General features: G+C 37.6%; 1 protein-coding gene and 1 pseudogene across 6 annotated transcripts in view; one reads left to right on the forward strand and one right to left on the reverse strand.

Moving 5' to 3' along the window:
• MACROD2 (mono-ADP ribosylhydrolase 2) overlaps positions 1-18,566 on the forward strand; it is a 2,124,656-nt gene that overhangs the window by 1,031,807 nt on the left and 1,074,283 nt on the right. The gene's annotated exons all lie outside the window — the stretch shown is intronic.
• Positions 3,877-5,737, reverse strand: LOC141568285 (eukaryotic translation initiation factor 3 subunit H pseudogene; annotated as a pseudogene).

An 18,566-nucleotide genomic window follows, 5' to 3' on the forward strand; every position in this document is an offset into this window, starting at 1 on the left:
TGTTTGTTTTTGTATCTTCTTCAATTTCTTTCTTCAGTGTCTTATAATTTTTCAAATAGAGGTCTTTTACATTCTTGATTAAATTATTTCTAGGTTTCTTTTTATTTTTGATGCAATTGTAAACAGGATTCTTTTCTTAATTTCTCTTTCTGATAATTCATCATTGGTGCATAAAATTCAACCAATGTCTGAATATTAATTTTGTATCCTGCTACTTTACTGAATTCATTTATCAGTTCTAATAGTTTTTTTAGTGGAATCTTTGGGGTTCTCTCTACATAGTACCATGTTACCTGCAAATAATGCCAGTTTTATTTCTTCCTTTCCCATTTGGATGCCTTTTATTTCTTTTTCTTATGTGCTTGTTGTGGCTAGGACTTCCAGTACTATATTGAATAAAAGTGGTGAAAGTGGGCATCCTTGTCTTGTTCCTGATCTTAAGGGGAATATTTTTAGGTTTTTCCCATTCAGCATGATATTAGCTGTGGTTTTGTCATACATATATGGCCTTTATTATGTTGAGATATATTCCCTCTCTTCCCAGTTTGCTGGGAGTTTTTATCATAACTGCAGGCTGGATTTAGTCAAATGCTTTTTCATGTATTGATATGGTATGATCTTTACTTTTCATTTTGTTTATGTGATATATCATGTTAATTGATTTGCAGATATTGAACCAGCCTTGCATACTAGGAATGAATACCACTTAATCATGGTGTATGATCTTGTTAATGTATGATGAATTTGGTTTGCTAATGTTTTGTTGAGGATTTTTACATTTATGTTCATAAGGTATACCAGCCAGTAGGTTTTTGTTTGTTTGTTTGTTTTAATGTCTTTGTCTGATTTTGGAATCAGGGTAATGGTGGCCTCATAAAATGATCCTGGGAGCCTTCCCTCCTCTTGAATTTTTTTGACTAGTTTGAGAAGAATGGGTGTTAATTCATTTTTGAATGTTGGGTAAAATTCACCTGTCAAGCCATGTGGTCCAGGACTTTCATTTGTTGGGAGATTGTTGATTACTCATTTCATTTTATTAGTAGTAATCAGTCTGTTATTGGGGTGACAATTGTTAGTAAAGTTACATAGACTTCAGATGTACAATTCTGTAATACATCATCTATAAATCCCATTGTGTGTTCACCACCCAGAATCAGTTCTCCTTCCATCACCATATATTTGATCCCCCCTTACCCTCATCTCCCACCCCCCACCCCCCTTACCCTCTGGTAACCACTAAACTATTGTCTGAGTCTATGAGTTTTTGTTTCTCATTTGTTTGTCTTGTTCTTTTGTGTGTTTTTTTTTTGGTTTATATACCACATATCAGTGAAATCATATGGTTCTCTGCTTTTTCTGTCTGACTTATTTCGCTTAGCATTATACTCTCAAGATCCATCCACATTGTCACAAATGTTCCTATATCATCTTTTCTTATCGCCGAATAGTATTGCATTGTGTATATATACCACAACTTCTTTATCCATTCATCTATCGAAGGACATTTTGGTTGTTTCCATGTCTTGGCCACCGTAAACAAAGCTGCAATGAACATTGAAGCACACGTGTCTCTATATATAAATGTTTTCAGATTTTTTTGGTAGATACCCAGGAGAGGCATTGCTGGGTCATATGGTAATTCTATTCTTAATTTTTTGAGGAACCTCCATAGTGCCTTGCATAATGGCTGCATCAGTCTGCATTCCCACCAACAGCGTATGAGTGTTCCTTAGAAAAGTCATTTTCTAATGAGAAGGATGGAATTATTTGGAGGTCAGAAACATTTTGCTTAATTGTAGTTCAAGGTTAGTGTTACTTATCATCAAACTGACTGCAAATATTAATCAATAAAAAAGATTTAAGAATGTCTCATGGGCCACACAGAAACAGTTGGCAGTCTGGATTTGACCTGAAGGCTGACTCCTGCTCTAGAATCTTATATGAATATTTACATCTCATGGAATCTAGGTGAGATTCACTACTGTGTTCTTTCAATTCCCCAAATCCTGACCATTAAGGTCATCTTAAGCGACAACTTATCAAAATTTTCATCTGGAATACAGTTAGGACAAAGAGGTATAGATAAATAGTTTGTGCCTCTAAGAGAAAGGAGAATTAGGAAGCTGTATTCTAGTGACTACAACTGTGAAATTCTTTAAGATCTATCTGAAAAACTTATTGTGAATAATGAAAATTTCTCCATATTTAGATCATATTTGTTTCCTGCATTCCATATCTTAAGCAAACCCATAGTCTAAAGAAAATTCACCACTTTTATCATATGTCCCTCTATGGGAGTAACCTTACTTGGAAAGCCTGGCAGTTAGGGCGTAACCTCATTTCCCATGCAGCTTGATCTCTGTATTAGTCAAGGTAATCATTTTTAGCTGCTATTATAAATGGTTCCAAAATCTCAGTGGCTTCATATAGTAAAAAGTTTATTTCTAGCTTCACAGCTCTGTGCTGGTTAGGAGACTTTCATGGGGTAGACCTCCTCCCAGTGGTGACTCAGGGATCTAGATTCCTTCCACCATGTATCTGCACCATCTTGGAATTCTTTACTTTAAATCATGTGGAGAGAGAGTGAGATTGAGTAGAGGATTTTTGAGGAAGATTTTACAGTCCATGCCTAGGTGCACAACCCTTTCACCCACATTTCTTTGTCCAGAATTGAGTCATGTTCCCATCTAGCTGCAAGTCAGGTTTAGAATCGTAGTCTAGCCAACACCTAGGGATAAAATATTATTATTTTATTATATCACTACTTCCTCTCTCAAAGCAAATGGGCATGTACACTGGACTTTTCCAGCCTCTACTGTCTCTATAGTGAGCCTCAGCACAGAATTGAGATTGAACACATTTATAAGTGTATATCCTAATGTAAACTAATTGGGAATATATGTTCATTCAAATAGTTTTGAATCCTAAATGTGCATTTACGTCTCTGGGAAACTGGGGGAGGCTTACTCAGGGTTATCTTTTACAGAGCTCCCCTTGAAGGAAGGTGAGAGGCTGTAATCCAACCAATACCCCAGCTCATGGATGTGTCTACCCAGAGAGAGCATTCTTTCCTAATTACATAAAAGCAGTGCAGTACCATTTTTCATCCCCTGAAGGGAGCACCTGAGTGATCATGACTCACAATTTTCATTGAAGCACCCAGGCTAAACTCCCTGAATGTGTTTTTTTCACTGGTCAAGTGGGGATAATTGTACCACCACCTTTGAGGGCTACTGTGAGGATGAACTGATTTATGAGTGTTATATATTTATATGTGTGTGTATACACACACACACACACACATATGTCTGTATATGTCTCACACAAGTATTAAGTATAACCATTAATATTGGCACATCCTAGAATTGTCATAAAGATTAAAGAAGCATGTAAACTGCCTTGCACTGTGCCTGGCACCTCATAGTTCCTCAATGGCAGGGATTTTTATTGCTGGTAAAATTTGATTAAATTTATCTCTCCCATCCTACTTTGGTACAGTCCAAAGAACTACATTTAGTACCAAAAGAGACTTATTGAAGGTCCACCATATTTTAGACATTTAAAAATTATTATTATTATTAATTATTTAATCCTTAAAATTTCTCTTTGAGGTTACTATATTAAACCCATCATTTAGATGAGAAACTGAGAGGTTTTAAAACCATGAATCCTAACATGAAGGAGGAGGAGGAAAAGGTGGAAGTGGAGGAGGAGTAAAACAGTAAGAAGTGAAAAGGGTAGAAGAAGGAAATTATAATATATTCTTAGAGCCATCTGTAAATCTAAGTTACTTTGATTAGTTTGGGTATATGCCTAACTTATGAATGATTTGTAGGGCTGTCAAGCAGTGTTAACAAACATAGTAAACATCATAATTGAAAACATTTGTTAAAAACGTAAGGGAACATTTTTTATGATAGTCTGCATTGCATTTTATATTTGTATTAGACTTTAAAACATTTTTTTTGTTTTTATTTATATTTTATTATTGGCTAGAAAGACTTTTCAATACACAAATGTATTTCTTCCAAGAGTTGCCCCAATGTGATCTCAAGAGTCCACGTTAATTACTTTTCTGGAAAATTCCTTTTCTTAGTTGTTATATTCTTGAAGAGCCTGGGCCATAAAGAGTTTGCCTAAGTTTTGGGCATGGAATACCTTGATATTCTGGCAGTAAGTATTAATTTGTCCTGCAACGTGCAGAGAATCTATCCTGAGGGCTGGGCTGGTCTGAAAACAGATCCTCCTCAGGAAGTGGAGGTTCTTCTCATCTGTGGAGCTGTATCTTCTCCTGCGTGCGATGCTGTTGCTACTGGTGTTTCTGCGGCTGCTGTTGACGCGTGCTCCTCCTGTATGTGTGATATTGAACTACATCTTGGCTCATTTCATCCACTCTGTCTTTCAGCAACTGTAGATTCTTTCCCAAATGATTGCTACTAGCAAGACTGAGCAATTCACGTTTATCTGCTACAGCTGACTTCTCCAGCGCCCGCATTTGGACGCTGATCACATGTGAATTTTTAATGACAATCAGCCCTTCTTCAAACTTATGTTCAAAGGTGATATTTCCCTTTTTCAATTCTTCAGGAGAAAAATCTTTCTCTTTATAAACTTCCATCAGTTTAGGAGTCAGTCTGTATGCTGTCAGTGAGAGAGACCCTTGGGCAGTTTTTATGGGATCGTAAATGAGAACGACAGATTTCTTTTTTTAATTGGGGAATATTGGGGAACAGTGTGTCCCTCCAGGATGTCAACTTGTTGTTTTTCAATCTAGTTATGGGGAGCGTAGCTCAGCTCCAAGTCAAATCGTTGTTTTCAATATAATTGTGGAGGGCGCAGTTCACTGGCCCATGTGAGAATCGAACTGGCAACCTTGTTGTTTAGAGCTCACGCTCTAACCAACTGAGCCATCCGGCCGCCCCTACAGATTCTTTAATGACATGCTGGTAACTGAACTGAGAATCCAGGAGTGTGTCGTGCGGGACGGCCTGCGGGGTCTCTGCTCCCGCTCCTCACATAAGAACACAGGATGTGGTGAGGCCAAAAAGGAACACCCATGGAGCCATAGGTAGGGGAGTCATACCACTGTGGTCTCACTGGAGGCTGGGTTCACACGACGTGCAACCTGCTGTCCGCTTTGCTGCCAGCTGACTGACTCTCCTCAACTCCCCTTGACTCCCCTCGACTTTCCTCCACTCTCCTCTGTAGCCGCGGCAGTTATATTAGTGGCCAATGGCTCACTGGTTACAGCTGATGGCCCACCAGCCACAGCTGACGGCCATCTACTACCCGAGCCAGCACCCCTCCACGTGAAGCTGAGAGCCTGGAACCTGCTCTCTGGGGATCTGTCTCCACAAGTGCTTTGGTGATGAATGAGCTTGTACCAGCCCACATACAGATGGTCCATGTTTACATGGTGAAGTCTTCTCATGATTTCCATCTAATACTGGACTTTATCAATGTCAGCTTCATCTTCTATGTGGGTGGGGAAGGAAAGAAGTGGTAATTTCAAGCCAATCTTCTACAAGCAGGCCCAAAAGCACTCCTTGAACCACCTCACTTCCTGGTCCTTCTTCTTGATAATGTTTGATTATCTTTAATACCACCAAGCCATCTATCTCCATGAGCTTCAGGGCTGAATCTCTGGACCCATGTTTGCCTTTGCCTTTCCCTGCCAGCCAGTGGTGCAGCTGGAAGGGGTAGGTGGTGCATAGCCAGTGCCTTCCTTGCGGGACCCCAGCCAGACAGGCAGTAAAACAAATTTTTAATGTTCAAAAACTCAAGATTATTCTCTAAACAAATGAAAGATACAGAGTTAACTTCCTGATTCTACATATAATCTGTGGTTTCCGTAGATGACAGCTGTTACCTACCCAAAATTCTTTCCACTATTTGACATAAGAATGGGAACAAAATATTAAACCAGTTTTAACAGATTTAACACTAAAGGTATTTTGTTGAAAAACTATATCCACCAATCAAGAGATAATTTTTCCCTCCAGGGCAACAAACCACTGTCTAAGGTACCAACCTCTTCGTAAACAGAATTTCTAGAAAGTTCTTCTTTTTCTCTGTGGGGACAGAATCCGGGTTTGAATTACTGTTCTTCATCAAAAGATTTCTTGCCAGTAGCTAAATGAAAAACATTCTTCATGAGGGAGAGATAACATGATACCCTGAATCTTCAACAGTGTCAATTCCCTAATGTTGGGCTTTTTATGATTACACATTTGGGGCTTTCAAGATAAATATGACTACATGGAGTGAAAAGCATTTTTTCACAATAGGAGTATTTTTTTAACAATGAAAAGAATCATCCATATCATTCCCTCTTGGAGATATGAAAATTAAATTTTACAATTTTTATTGAAGAACAGCTTAACATTTTTGTTTAAGGTAGAGAGAGACGTGTGGTATGTGTGTGTGTAAACTCTGTGAGGTGGCTGTTATTATCCTTACTTAACTGATGAGGAAATTGAGACTCAGAGAGATTTTTATGTGTGTGTGTGGAGGGGTACAGATACATAAATATAAATGCATGTGTGTGTTTGTATATATGTATGTGTATATAATTTGCATTGAGAAAAGGACTGATTATATTCACATTATAATGTTAAAACTTGTCATCTCTAGATGGTTGATATATCAGGAGGTATAGTCATATGTATTTATCAAACACGTGTATATCCTGTGTTTCTGGAGCTATATTAAGAAGATAACTTTTACAAGCCTTTTTGTCAGTGGAAATTAACAAGATGTTAACAAGGCTGCTTTTCTACATTGAACCTTGGTTAAATTAGCAAAAGATACCCTATGATTCTGGTAGCATGATTTGACAAGTAGAAATCACCTCTGCGCAGATTTGAAAATGTAACAGAAGATGTCCTGTCCTTGGAGCTGGGCTGTGGTGGTGGAGTACTGAACACAGTCACGCACACAGTCTGGCAAGAAAAATGTGGACTGCTTGCAATTTTATTTTGTCCCCAGGCCACACAATTTACAGTGCCCATACTTACATGGATACTCACAGGTGCCAGCTGTGTGTGTATGCATCTGTGTGTGTGTGTGTGTGTGTGTGTGTGTGTGTGTGTGTTTGTGCGTGTGTGTGTGTGTATGTATGAGGATGACTGGTTGGGTGTTTCAAAAGCTTCTACACCCAGCTTTCATTAGGTCCAGCCAGTAAATATAGATGAGTAGCTGGATGAAATACTACTTACACACTTCTGTAAATCTTCTTGGCTCAACCCTTATTCCTGCCACTGATGCAGGAGCTTTGACCAGCTTCACACGGGTGAAAACTGACGGGGTTGGATCTCACATCTCACTTCATACCCCAAGGGCTTCTCTAATCCATAACTGGGACACCCAGAAATCACTCAGCATTCATGCATGCATAACCCAGGCATGTTGGGCCTATAGAATGGTAGAACTTAATGCCTTCAGGGCAACCCTGATCAGTGGGGTCAGGACTTGCTGGATAAATGCTCCCCCTTTTATTTCTGAGGCACATTTCAGAAGACTCCTTAGAAGCCCTGAGAGACTGAGCACTATTCACTCTTTGCAGTGGCCAACTCTAGGACACATCCTTGAATTGGCTTTCCCTCCTGCCCCTGTTACTTCCCAAATGGGTGACTGTAGACATTCCTTAGACACTACCTTCTATGCAGGCTAAGCCAGTGTGGTCAATAGGCGCTAGCAGCTAGCTGCCATACATGCCCAGTGTTGCCAGATTTGTGGGTTTTCCAGATAAGCCATAAGCCCATAACTTTTGTGTGATCTGATTTTTAAATATTGGTGATTTTAAAAAGCACGTAGCTGGACAAATAAAACACGTTCAAACCAAATTTTTCTCCTGGATGCCAATCTGCGATCTCTGACTATTTGAATGAAAAAACCCATATGAGAAATGAATTGTTTCCTGAAATGAAAAGCATGCATTCCTCCCATGAGGTTAGCCAGCCTGTAAGTATCATTAGGGCAGAAGTCATGGCTGTCCTTGCCCGCACCATCCTCAGGGCCTCGTACAGGGACTGGCACATAGTAGGCCCTTAATAAACATTGGTGTTGAATGAACGAGTACAGGGTGACAATATTATCAGTGTCAGCCTGGGATGGTGTCCACCTCTTTGCTTTAGAAGAGGAAGCTCTGGTGGCCTCCTCAGGGTCCTTGGCCACACCCTACGATATGGGCCAAAAGGGCACAAACAGTTAGTAACCTACTGCCTTAGCAGCTCTCAGCGTCCCTTGACATAGTAGCCGTTAGATCTATATCCTCATTTCTGTTATTTCAAGTAGCTCCAAATTGCTGAATTCTCTGTTCCAAAGATCTGGAAAGCAAGGTTTCTCAACCTCCACAATGTGGACATTTTAGGCTGATTAATTCTTCAGTCTGGGGTCTGTCCTGTGCATTGCAGGGTATTTAGCAGCTTCCCTGTCCTCTACACATTTTATACCAACAGCACCTCTCAACCAAAACTGTGCCCAGATATTTCCAAATGACTCCCTTGAGAAGGAGGGCAAAATCCACCTCTCCCCCAACCCACTGAGATGCACAGCCTGTAGAGTAATGCATTGATGAGAAGCAGAAAAGAGAAAGCGTGGACCATGATGATGAATAACTATCTACTGTGGTATTTTTGCATGTTTGTATGTTTCTCTATTGTAGTGAATTGTCTCACAAGAGCCAAGTAGGGGTTAAAAATCGTACAATTTAAATACTATTACCTAGCAGACAAAAGATTTGTAGCTCCAGGTTTTATGGAGGTAGACTAGTATTTCCCAAAAATATCTTTCTACAGAGTACTTGAATTGACACTCTGGAAAACAGAAGTGTCCTTGGTCTTTGTTTTCTGGATGTACATTAGGATATTAAAAGTCTTTGCACATCAGTGTTAAAAAAAAAAAGTTACAATTGTTTAATGTTAAATAAAATTCTTTAAAAAATTACCATTGTTTAAGGCTAAACAAAATTATTTTCTTAATAATAACCATTCAAATCCTCTTGCTTTTCACAGGTTTGGAGAGTCCATGAATAATGTATGTACCATTTCCTCAAAATGAAAGATTTCTAGCTATTTTCTTATCATAGATTCCCACACCAACTTAGCATTATGTTACTGGAGCCATGTTTAATTGGGACCTAAGTAGAATTTTACTTAACTACATCATTATTTGTAAATGATAAAATAATTTTTCCTGCCTTCACCTACTCAATGGCCATGATTAGACTTAGAGATATACTCAACTCATACGACTATTAATCAATGGCTCATTTGCCTTTATTTGCATGTACTTCTGACAATTTATTTATGTATTTATTTTATTATTATTTTTTAAATCTACCTAGGGAACTCTGCCAATTGCTGCAGGAGCTCTAGAGGTATCAATAGGAGAAAATGATCAAGCACAGTTGCATGGGGCCTAGCCAATGCGTGGAAGGTGCCAATACGAGTTCAGAGCCAAGCTCATCAGCTTACTTCAGCACGCAGTTTGGAGATAAGCCTGGCCTAGATCGGCTGATATCTAAGTGGAAAGCAGGCTCAGAGTAAAGTGCAGTCTGGAGAGCTAGTGAGAATGTTCCCTTGCAAGCTCATCTTTACATGATAATAGCAAAACTTAATTAAAAATCACTGGTATTTTCTCTATTTGTTTCCTTGGCAGAAAACTCAAATACCAGACTGTCTGGTTCAAAATTGAACACCTGGCAACCCTAATGATTTCGTGTGCACAGTGATTTATGTTGTTTGGCAGGTTCAGAAATGCAGACAGTAGGGGTCGGGGTAGGGAGAGCCCAGAAAGATTCAGAAGAAAAAGATCTTTCTTTTCATTTTCACATTTTTAATTGGGGTAAAAAATGTTTCACAGGAAAAGGAAATATTTTCACCTATTATTCCATTTAATTATAGGCCTGTCCATCTCTTTTTCTCATTGTACTTCTACTGCTTTTTAATTTCCATAGCTTTAGCTCTGTCATTTTATAGACCCTGATCCCTGTCAGATTTGATTTTGGTGTTCTTGACTTAGGGCTCTGTCCTAGCTCTGAAAAGCAGCCACCATGATCCATTCACTGGGGTAATATAAGAATGTGGGATCTGGGGTCAGATGACTTTGTTTGAATGACTCATAGCGGTGCCACTTCTCAGTTGTGTAGAAAAGAAACTTAACTTCTTTTTGCCTTAATTTACTCAGACATAAAATGGGAGTGATGATAAAACTATATTATAAATTTTTGTTATGAGGATAAGTAGGCCTACCTCTCATTCTGTGGGTTTCAGTGCAAGCGTACAAAAGGAGGCCTGCATATTCTATGTAAATATTTCAAAATTATAAATCACCCTAATAAGCTGTTGAATGAGCTGTGTTCTATCAACTTACCTTGACAAAAATACCTTCAAAATCTCGATATCTGGTTTAAATTTAGACTTCTTAGGCTCCTTAGTGTAGGAATATGGTGGCCCAGGGAGAACTGGCCCTCATTTTTCAGTCTACCCACCTCTCTTCCCAAGCCCAGCTTTTTTCTGCAGTGCAAAGGCCTCCCAGACTGTGAGAGCATAGTCCCGTCCACACACCCAAGCTATATGTGCATCTGCTTTAAAAGGCAGGCTGAAGCTACACCTGAGGCCTAGAGCATGAATTGACATAGGAGAAAAGACCTGAGAAAAGATGTCTGGGAAGCCCTCAAAATAGATTCAACGCCATTTTGACAGGGAATTATGGGGGACCTGAGAACCCAAAGTATCATGTTGGGACTGGACAAAGGCAGGTTGAGGTCAGCCTATGGGCGAGTTGGCCCAACTGACCAATAATCAAGTTCCTGGAAAGCAAGAAGTCTCTGAAAAATTAAAATCCATATGTTAGCCTGAACCATCTAGAGTGACTGTCAGAGCTACCCACATTTACTGGGTAACTAGTCAATTTTGGGCCTTCTCTTCATCTGGAAGCACACATTTTAAAAATATACCTTCAGTATCTACTGTGGAAAAGTTTGGCGATTCCTCAAAACATTAAACATAGAATTGCTTTATGATTGCAAAACTTTACTTCTAGATATATATCCAAAATAATTGAAAATAACAACTCCAACAAATACTTGAATACCCATATTCATTGCAGCATTATTCAGATGGATATATTCAGGTGGGAAAACAGCTGAAGGTGGAAGCAATCCAAACGTCCATCGACGGATGAATGAACAAACAAAATATGGTAGATGCATACAATGGAATATCATTCAGCCTTAAATAGGAGTGAAATTCTGATACATGCTAAACATGGGTGAATCCTTGAAGATACTGTGCTAAATGAAATAAGCCAGACACAAAAGGATATGAGGTACCTAGAATAGGAAAATTCATAGAGGAAGAAAGTAGAATAGAGGTTACTAGGGGCTGAGGGAATGGGGGAATTATTGTTCAATTGGTACACAGTTTCATTCTGGGATGATGAAAGCATTCTGGAAATAAATCATGGTAATTGTTGTACAATGTAAATGCACTTAATGTCACTGAGTTGTACACTTAAAATGGTTAAAATGATGAATTTTATATTATGTATATTGTTTGCCACAATAAAAAAATTATGCTTTCACACACAAAAAGTTTCTTAAAATGTTTTCCCTTACACCAAGGATAGGAAATGAAAAAGTTTGTCACTATTCTCTTTTTCCTTGGTGAGCTGATCTGCACTTTCTCATTCTCTTCACTTTAGCTGGGCCAGGTTGCATGGTATGGAGAGGATGGAAAACTGGGAAAAAGTGTAATTTCAGAGTTCAGTGCCCTGCCAACTCTTCTTATTGTTCTTTGCCTGGTATATACTTTGTTCATTTTATCTGCCTGTGACTCAGTTATTTGCTCCTTCTCTTCATACACTTCAGATATCCTTGAAATGGGTTCTAGTACGTGAACTGAAGTGAGGTGGTCTTAATGTATAATGGGGGTGACGGTGGTTTGTGTTTCTGATAAAATAACTTGAGATAAACAAAACACATCTACTGTAACTCTCTGACTTGTGAAATCTGTAGCTTAAAAATCAACATTCATCATTTTTGTCTTCCCAGACACTAATGGAAATTAAAATAAACAAACCTGCCCACATTAAGAAGAGAAAATGTCCTCTACGGTGACAAGTTTCACACAAATTGTAATAGGAATAAAATATCCCCCAAAGTTTTAAACAGGTCATCCATTAAGGGTTCAACAGACACAGGGAAATATTGCAGTTAAAAGGTGGATAGGCTGTTGTTTAACCAACGTTTCATTAATGAATGAGAGTTCAAATGGCCAATGATAGTCTACAACATCATTTTATATTTGTGAAGATTAAACAAGACTCATGTTTCTCTCGTTTGGAGGTTTGCAAACTAAATCTGGCACAAAATGTACAGGAAGATAAACTCAAGAGGAACATAGCCTGCCACATTGATTGATGGGTCTGGTTTTTACCCAACAGTGTTTGAAAATGTAGATATCCATAAATAAACGATGCTGTGTGAGCTTTGCCAGCCTAGGGAATTAAGGAGACATTATTACATTTTACAGAAGCAATATAAAGCTCTGCTACCAAATATGATGATTGTAATTCTTTATACTTTCCATAAGACCTCACAATGCATATGCTCTATAAGAATATGAGTGATATCATCTTTAGTAATGAGGTTTCTGAGGTGTCAGAAGGCGAGGAAAATCATTCTCCATGCTGTGTTCCTAGAGATGTAGACTGCAAAATCAGCAGTGTCACTTTCTGCAACACTTTGGGAATCCACCCCCATGACTTCCTTTTCTCCCCTGCCCCCCTCACTTTACACAGGGCTCTGAAGAGGGACTAAACCTATAGTTGATAAATTGGGGTTTTTTAAATTATACAATATCAAATTTGGAAGTGACTTATTAACAAAACAGAAATATATTCTCAAATGTATGTAAATCGTGAAACTTTTTTTTGTCAAAACCAGTGAGGTATAGCATTTATTTTGTTTGTTTATCCATGTATATTTGAGGTTTTTAAAAAATGAATGCACACACAAGCACATTACTAATGAAAACAGGATTATATTCCACATAATACATTTTAACCTGCTTTTTTTCACTTACCAGAAACTAGTGATACCTTTTGATGTTAACAAAATATTTTTATAATATATTTGGTAGTTTCAAAGAATGCTGTGCTATTACTTTGATTCATTGTTGGACACTTAAGCTGGTCCTTCCATTTATATAAATAGCGCGATGGAGACCATCATTGTAGCCAGATTTTGTTTTATATGCCTAATTATGTAATCGAGGCAAATGTCGTGAAATAGAATTGCTTGATTAAAGTTTCAGTAAAATGTTATGTCTTTTGATATGTGGTCACATTCATATAGCAGGATCCAAGAAGCTCATTTTCTTACTCTTGCCACCCTGCATATTGTCATTTAAAACAAATAAAATTGGCATCAATATGTCAGGCAAAAATTGGCATCATGTGATTATTTTACTTTTAATTTCTTTGATAATTTTTTAAGTTGAACAACTTATCAAGGCTTATCTGAAATTGATGTATCTTCTTGAAAGCATTGCCCATTCTAATTAGTAGTTGTATTTACTTATTGATTTATGAGTCCATTATTTAGCAAAGATATTAGTTAACTCTCATGTGTTGCAAACACTTTATTGTCAGTTTTCTATTAATTTAGTTTATGTCCCCCCCTTTGACCTATAGAAATGGCATTTTGCAGTGTAATCATTTCTTTTTTTATGATTTCTATTACCTGTAGTGCTATGAGTTGTAAGGCATCTTCTGACCCTATTTTCATCTAGTAAGTTTTCATTTTTTTGTATTTGGATCTCTAGTCCCTCTTAAATTTATTTTGGTGTACTTTATGATGGGGAAATTTGTAATTTTTCTCAAATTATTAGTTAATTATATACATATATGGATAGAGATATATAGATATTACTGTAGATATAGATATAGACATAGATATAAATATCAAGAAGGTTATATTCTGATCCATTGGTCTGTCTGTTATTTCTGCAACACTGTCAACTGATTTAATTATCTGATTTTCCCAAAGAAACTTAGAACCTATCTGTCAAGTCTTCCCCTCGCCCCCCCAAAAATACAGTTGGAATTGAATTAAATTCATATACTGAAGATAACTGACACGTTTCTAATATTGACTTTTCCCACATAGTAACGTGGCTTTATCTCTCAGTTCAAATATTTGTGTGCGTGTGTGTGCGTGTGTGTGTGCCCTTCTCAAGGTTTTGTAGTTTTCCTCATGTGTCCTGCACATTTTTAAAATTTTAGTCTCAGGTATTTAGTAATTTTATTTCTTTGTTAAAAAAATCACTTTCTCATCACATAGGGAAATTACTGATTTAAAACAAATATAGAGTAGGCATGAACTAATTTTTAAAAATATAGAGTAGATATAAATTTACAATCAAACTTGAGCATACAAGAAATATCCTTCTTTATTTTCTTTAAAACAAATTTTGTCTCACCTCAAGTCTACCACCCACCCCTTTTCCATCCTTTTACATTGTCAGGAAAATAAATCACTCCCAGCCCTTATGGAACTTCCTGTCCCTTTCTAAGTTTACTGAGGCACTTACTTCATACTTTGAAAATGGAGCATAACTTAATCGCATCATGGAGGCTGCTGAGACTGTCAGTGTCAGACCCTCATGGAAGATGTGGGCATTTGTACCAACAGACCACAGACTTTTAACTGGGCTGAGAGATCCTGTTCTAAGGGTTGATCCTATTTCAACCACGTTCTCATTTCCCTGGGGTCCTGCCAGGGAATCCTAAAGATCTACAAACTCTTCCCTTCCTAGCCATGGGTATTTTGCACTCCCATCCTTGTTCCCTCTTTTCTTTCTACCATATATATATATATATATATATATATATATATATATATATATATATATTTTAGGATATCAGGTTTCAGTGAAAACTAAAACTAGATAGGGCAACTGTCTGCAAGCAACTTCTGCTTTCAGTGAAGCAACACCCAAATCTGAGGCAAGGGGAATGGAGAATTAATTAACCCTCTCTTCCTGTATGGAGAAAGAGATGAGTGAGAAGTGAGGGAAAATAAAGCACAAATAAATATTTAGGTTAATTTTCTTGACCTATGTATATGAGTTTTATGTGTATTTATAATTAGTCAACTTACTGATCTTTTATTAGTTCTAATAAATTTATTTTATTTTTCATTAGAACTTGTTTCTCAAAAATGATATAGGGGATAATGTTTTTTCTTTCAAATTCAAATATGATCCATTTTCTTGGGTAAGAATTATCTCTTGGAAAGACAATTAGTAAGTCTTTGATTGATAATGCTTCTTATAACCAATAGCTAATCAATGAATTTAGTAGACTATGATGTCCACCTACTTCCCTTTTGTCTATTCCAGTGATTTTCATAGTGTATTCTTAGGTCAGCATCCCCAGGGAACATGTGAGATATGCAAATTAATGGCTTCACTCCAGACATATGGAATCAGAAACTCTGGGATGTGGCCCAGCAATTTGTATTTTAACAAATCCTGCAGGTGAACCTGATACTCACTAAAGTTTGAGAACCACTGCTCTACCTAATAATCAGGCCCCATTTAGCTCATGAGTTCTGTGTTAACTGTCACTTAGGGATAAGGTTATCTCAACAATACACTAAGTCAGTGTTTAACTGAACAACAAAAAAATCAACATTACCGTTTTGTTCCCACAGTTGTATCTTTAGAGAAACATCCCATCATCAACAAGCAATTCCAGATTTGGCCCATAGACATGTGAAATTCATTTAACACTACATGAAAAGTGTGAACATCAAAAAGCCAAAGTTCTTCTTTTTTGCTAAGTTATAGAGATCAGTCTCCTGCTTACTTCCATGTGGTTTGCCGTCTGAAGCTTTGTGATCTTTTTCTGCATTATGTACTAGAAATAACAACTATGCTTTTTTTTCAGTCCAAGTCAATCACTTTGGGAAATTAACTTGATTTTAGGGGCTCAATCCCCTGAAAGAGATATGAGGAAAATGGATGACTTCGATGGATATTAGTGAAAGATCCTCAAAAGCCATACTTTCCTCAAGTTCTTTTCTTGAAAACTTGCTAAAAAAAATGGATGTGGAGAATTAACGCAGAGTTTTCTTATTTGGCATTTTAAAATGAAGTTGCTCTTCCAGAGCAGATACCACTATTTACACCCTCATCTGGACCTTTGTAATTCATGCAGACTTTTAAAAATATGCAGACCTTTTTGTTAGTGTATTGGGGATAGAATCTAAAGGAGGCAAACTCAGTAAAGGAAGGATTTCTTCTGGTCACTTTCTTCCTCCTTGATACAATTCCCTGCCTTTATTTTTAACTATTTTAATTTTAACTTTTTTTTTTTTGAGCCACCCTTGATTATAATCCTGGTTGCAAATTTTGGCTTTACCATATATTAACCATGTGGTCATCTGTTCATTAGTTTCTTCATCTATAAAATGGGTATATTAACCCCTACCACACAGGGTTATCAGGAGTAGTAAATGAGATAATTTAATGTAGGTAAGATGCTTAGAATATTTGTCACCTAGTTACATATTATTAGGATGTAAGAAATAATCTTATGTCCCCCCCCATCATTTTCTAGTTTTTTGGTGTGATTGGAAATAGAAATATTAAGATTTTAAACAACATTTATATCTCTAATTTTCATTTCAAAAATTAGTTATGTGTATGATTAACTTCTATTCCCAATCATTTCAAGAAAAAACTATGTATTAAAATCTTATTTATAAAGGAGGAAATGAGGTCTTTTGATTGTAAATGAGGTTTTATTTACAACCTAGGAAGAGCTTCTAATTTATTCATCAAATAATTCTTTCTAAAAGTTCTTTGAGGTTAGCAGTGTATTTCTCTTTTGCTTTATTTTTGGTCTCTGTTATTGATTGTGACCAAGGAAATTGTAAAATATAGGATAAACCTATTGGGAGCTTCATGAATGTGAATGGCCGGAGGCTACTTGCTCATGTATGTGACTCTACTATGACTGAAGTGAAGAGATGTAAGTTCTGTAACCCAGCAGTTCCAGAATATTTTTTCGCTTGTTATTTAGGATCCATGTTCAACGTAGTAGAACCAGCACATGCCTCATAAGGATAAGCTCCGGTCAATCTAGAAGCCAGGTAGTGGTTCCTAGTTGGCTGCTCTGAAGACGTCTTTTGATGCAGCTTGGGTTGGGGAGAGAAAGAGATGTAATGATGCTATCTTGTGTGAGTGAATCAGGTGAGGTAAAGGCCAGGAAACATGATGACATGGAGCAGAGCTCCATTCATTACCAATATGTGATTTGATCACACAAATATGCAGGCAGATTTATTTTAGTTAGTTAGTTAGTTAGTTAGTTAGTTAGTTAGTTAGTTAGGTCAACAAAGAATTGAGGGCCTAGTAAAGGCAAGCCACTTAACAAACCACAGTTTCAGATCTCAGGGGAAGTAGAGCGGTGTGGAAGAGAAGGATGCAACAGACAAATCAGCAGCAAGCCACCTTTTAAGATTTGCTAAGGGTAGGAGAGAGCGCAGCGCTGAATGAGGGATTAACTGGAGAGAATGAATATTTACATCTGGCATCCCATATCAGGTTTTACTTCCATCACCATTGTTTTCTTCAAATCTAAGAGTAATTTTTCCAACATAAGAATGCCATGTGAATGTATTTGTAAAGTTCTGGATGCTCTCACAGTTTCTGGAACATTAGATGCTTCAGAGTCTTTGCTAATACTATTTAGTGTCATTTATCATCCCAAGATTTCTATGAGGGTCTTTTTAAACGTGAAGCATTGCCCATACTTTGGACAAGGGGCAAGTCTAAGTCTGTTTGGGAACTGTGCCAAGGTATGGTTCTCTCATGATTTACAACTGTCCTAATGCTGTGCTCCTCAACAGCACATTTGGTCACTCCCACTTCTCTCTCCTCCGCAAACTTAGCTGACATCATGGTGCCAATAGTTTAATTTGTCACCCTGTCACCATTCCCCACGCTGTATCTTAGTGGTGTAGCCTTTAGCCAGGGGTTTTGTAGGAGGACTCCAATAGTAGACTACTGGAGTGATCAATTAGGATAAAGGTGAGGGCATGATTGTAGGGGGCTTTTATCTCAAATTTCACCCCCCTCCCCCGCTATGGGTTGCTGTTTCCTCTACCTTTGCAGGTTGCCAACTCCCCATGTATAATTTTTCTCTATGGGTTTAAAATAGTGTTTCTTTGACCCGGTCAGAGCACTGTCCAGCAGATGGCTTTATTTTCTTTATCACTAAGCAACTCTTGCTCATGTAATCACTATGCTCCGTGTATTTGGGCCTGAATGGTTCATCGTGGCAATTTGTAACATTTGTAATATAGTTAAGTAACTCTGGAGTCTTGGCTTTTAACACTCTCATCCAATTATGAGCTGAACTATGTGTTTATGGCTATTACTAAGTTCCTTGGGTAGAGATCAAGTCTGCCAGAAGTATTAATGATTGATTGAAGTAGATGAAATATTTCTTTTTTTTTTTCACTATTATGGAACTTTTTGGTGGAAATTCTT

Source organism: Rhinolophus sinicus, chromosome 13 (assembly GCF_057876585.1).
Source record: "Rhinolophus sinicus isolate RSI-liver-muscle chromosome 13, RSI-T2T, whole genome shotgun sequence".
NCBI classification, from domain to species: Eukaryota; Metazoa; Chordata; class Mammalia; order Chiroptera; family Rhinolophidae; genus Rhinolophus; species Rhinolophus sinicus.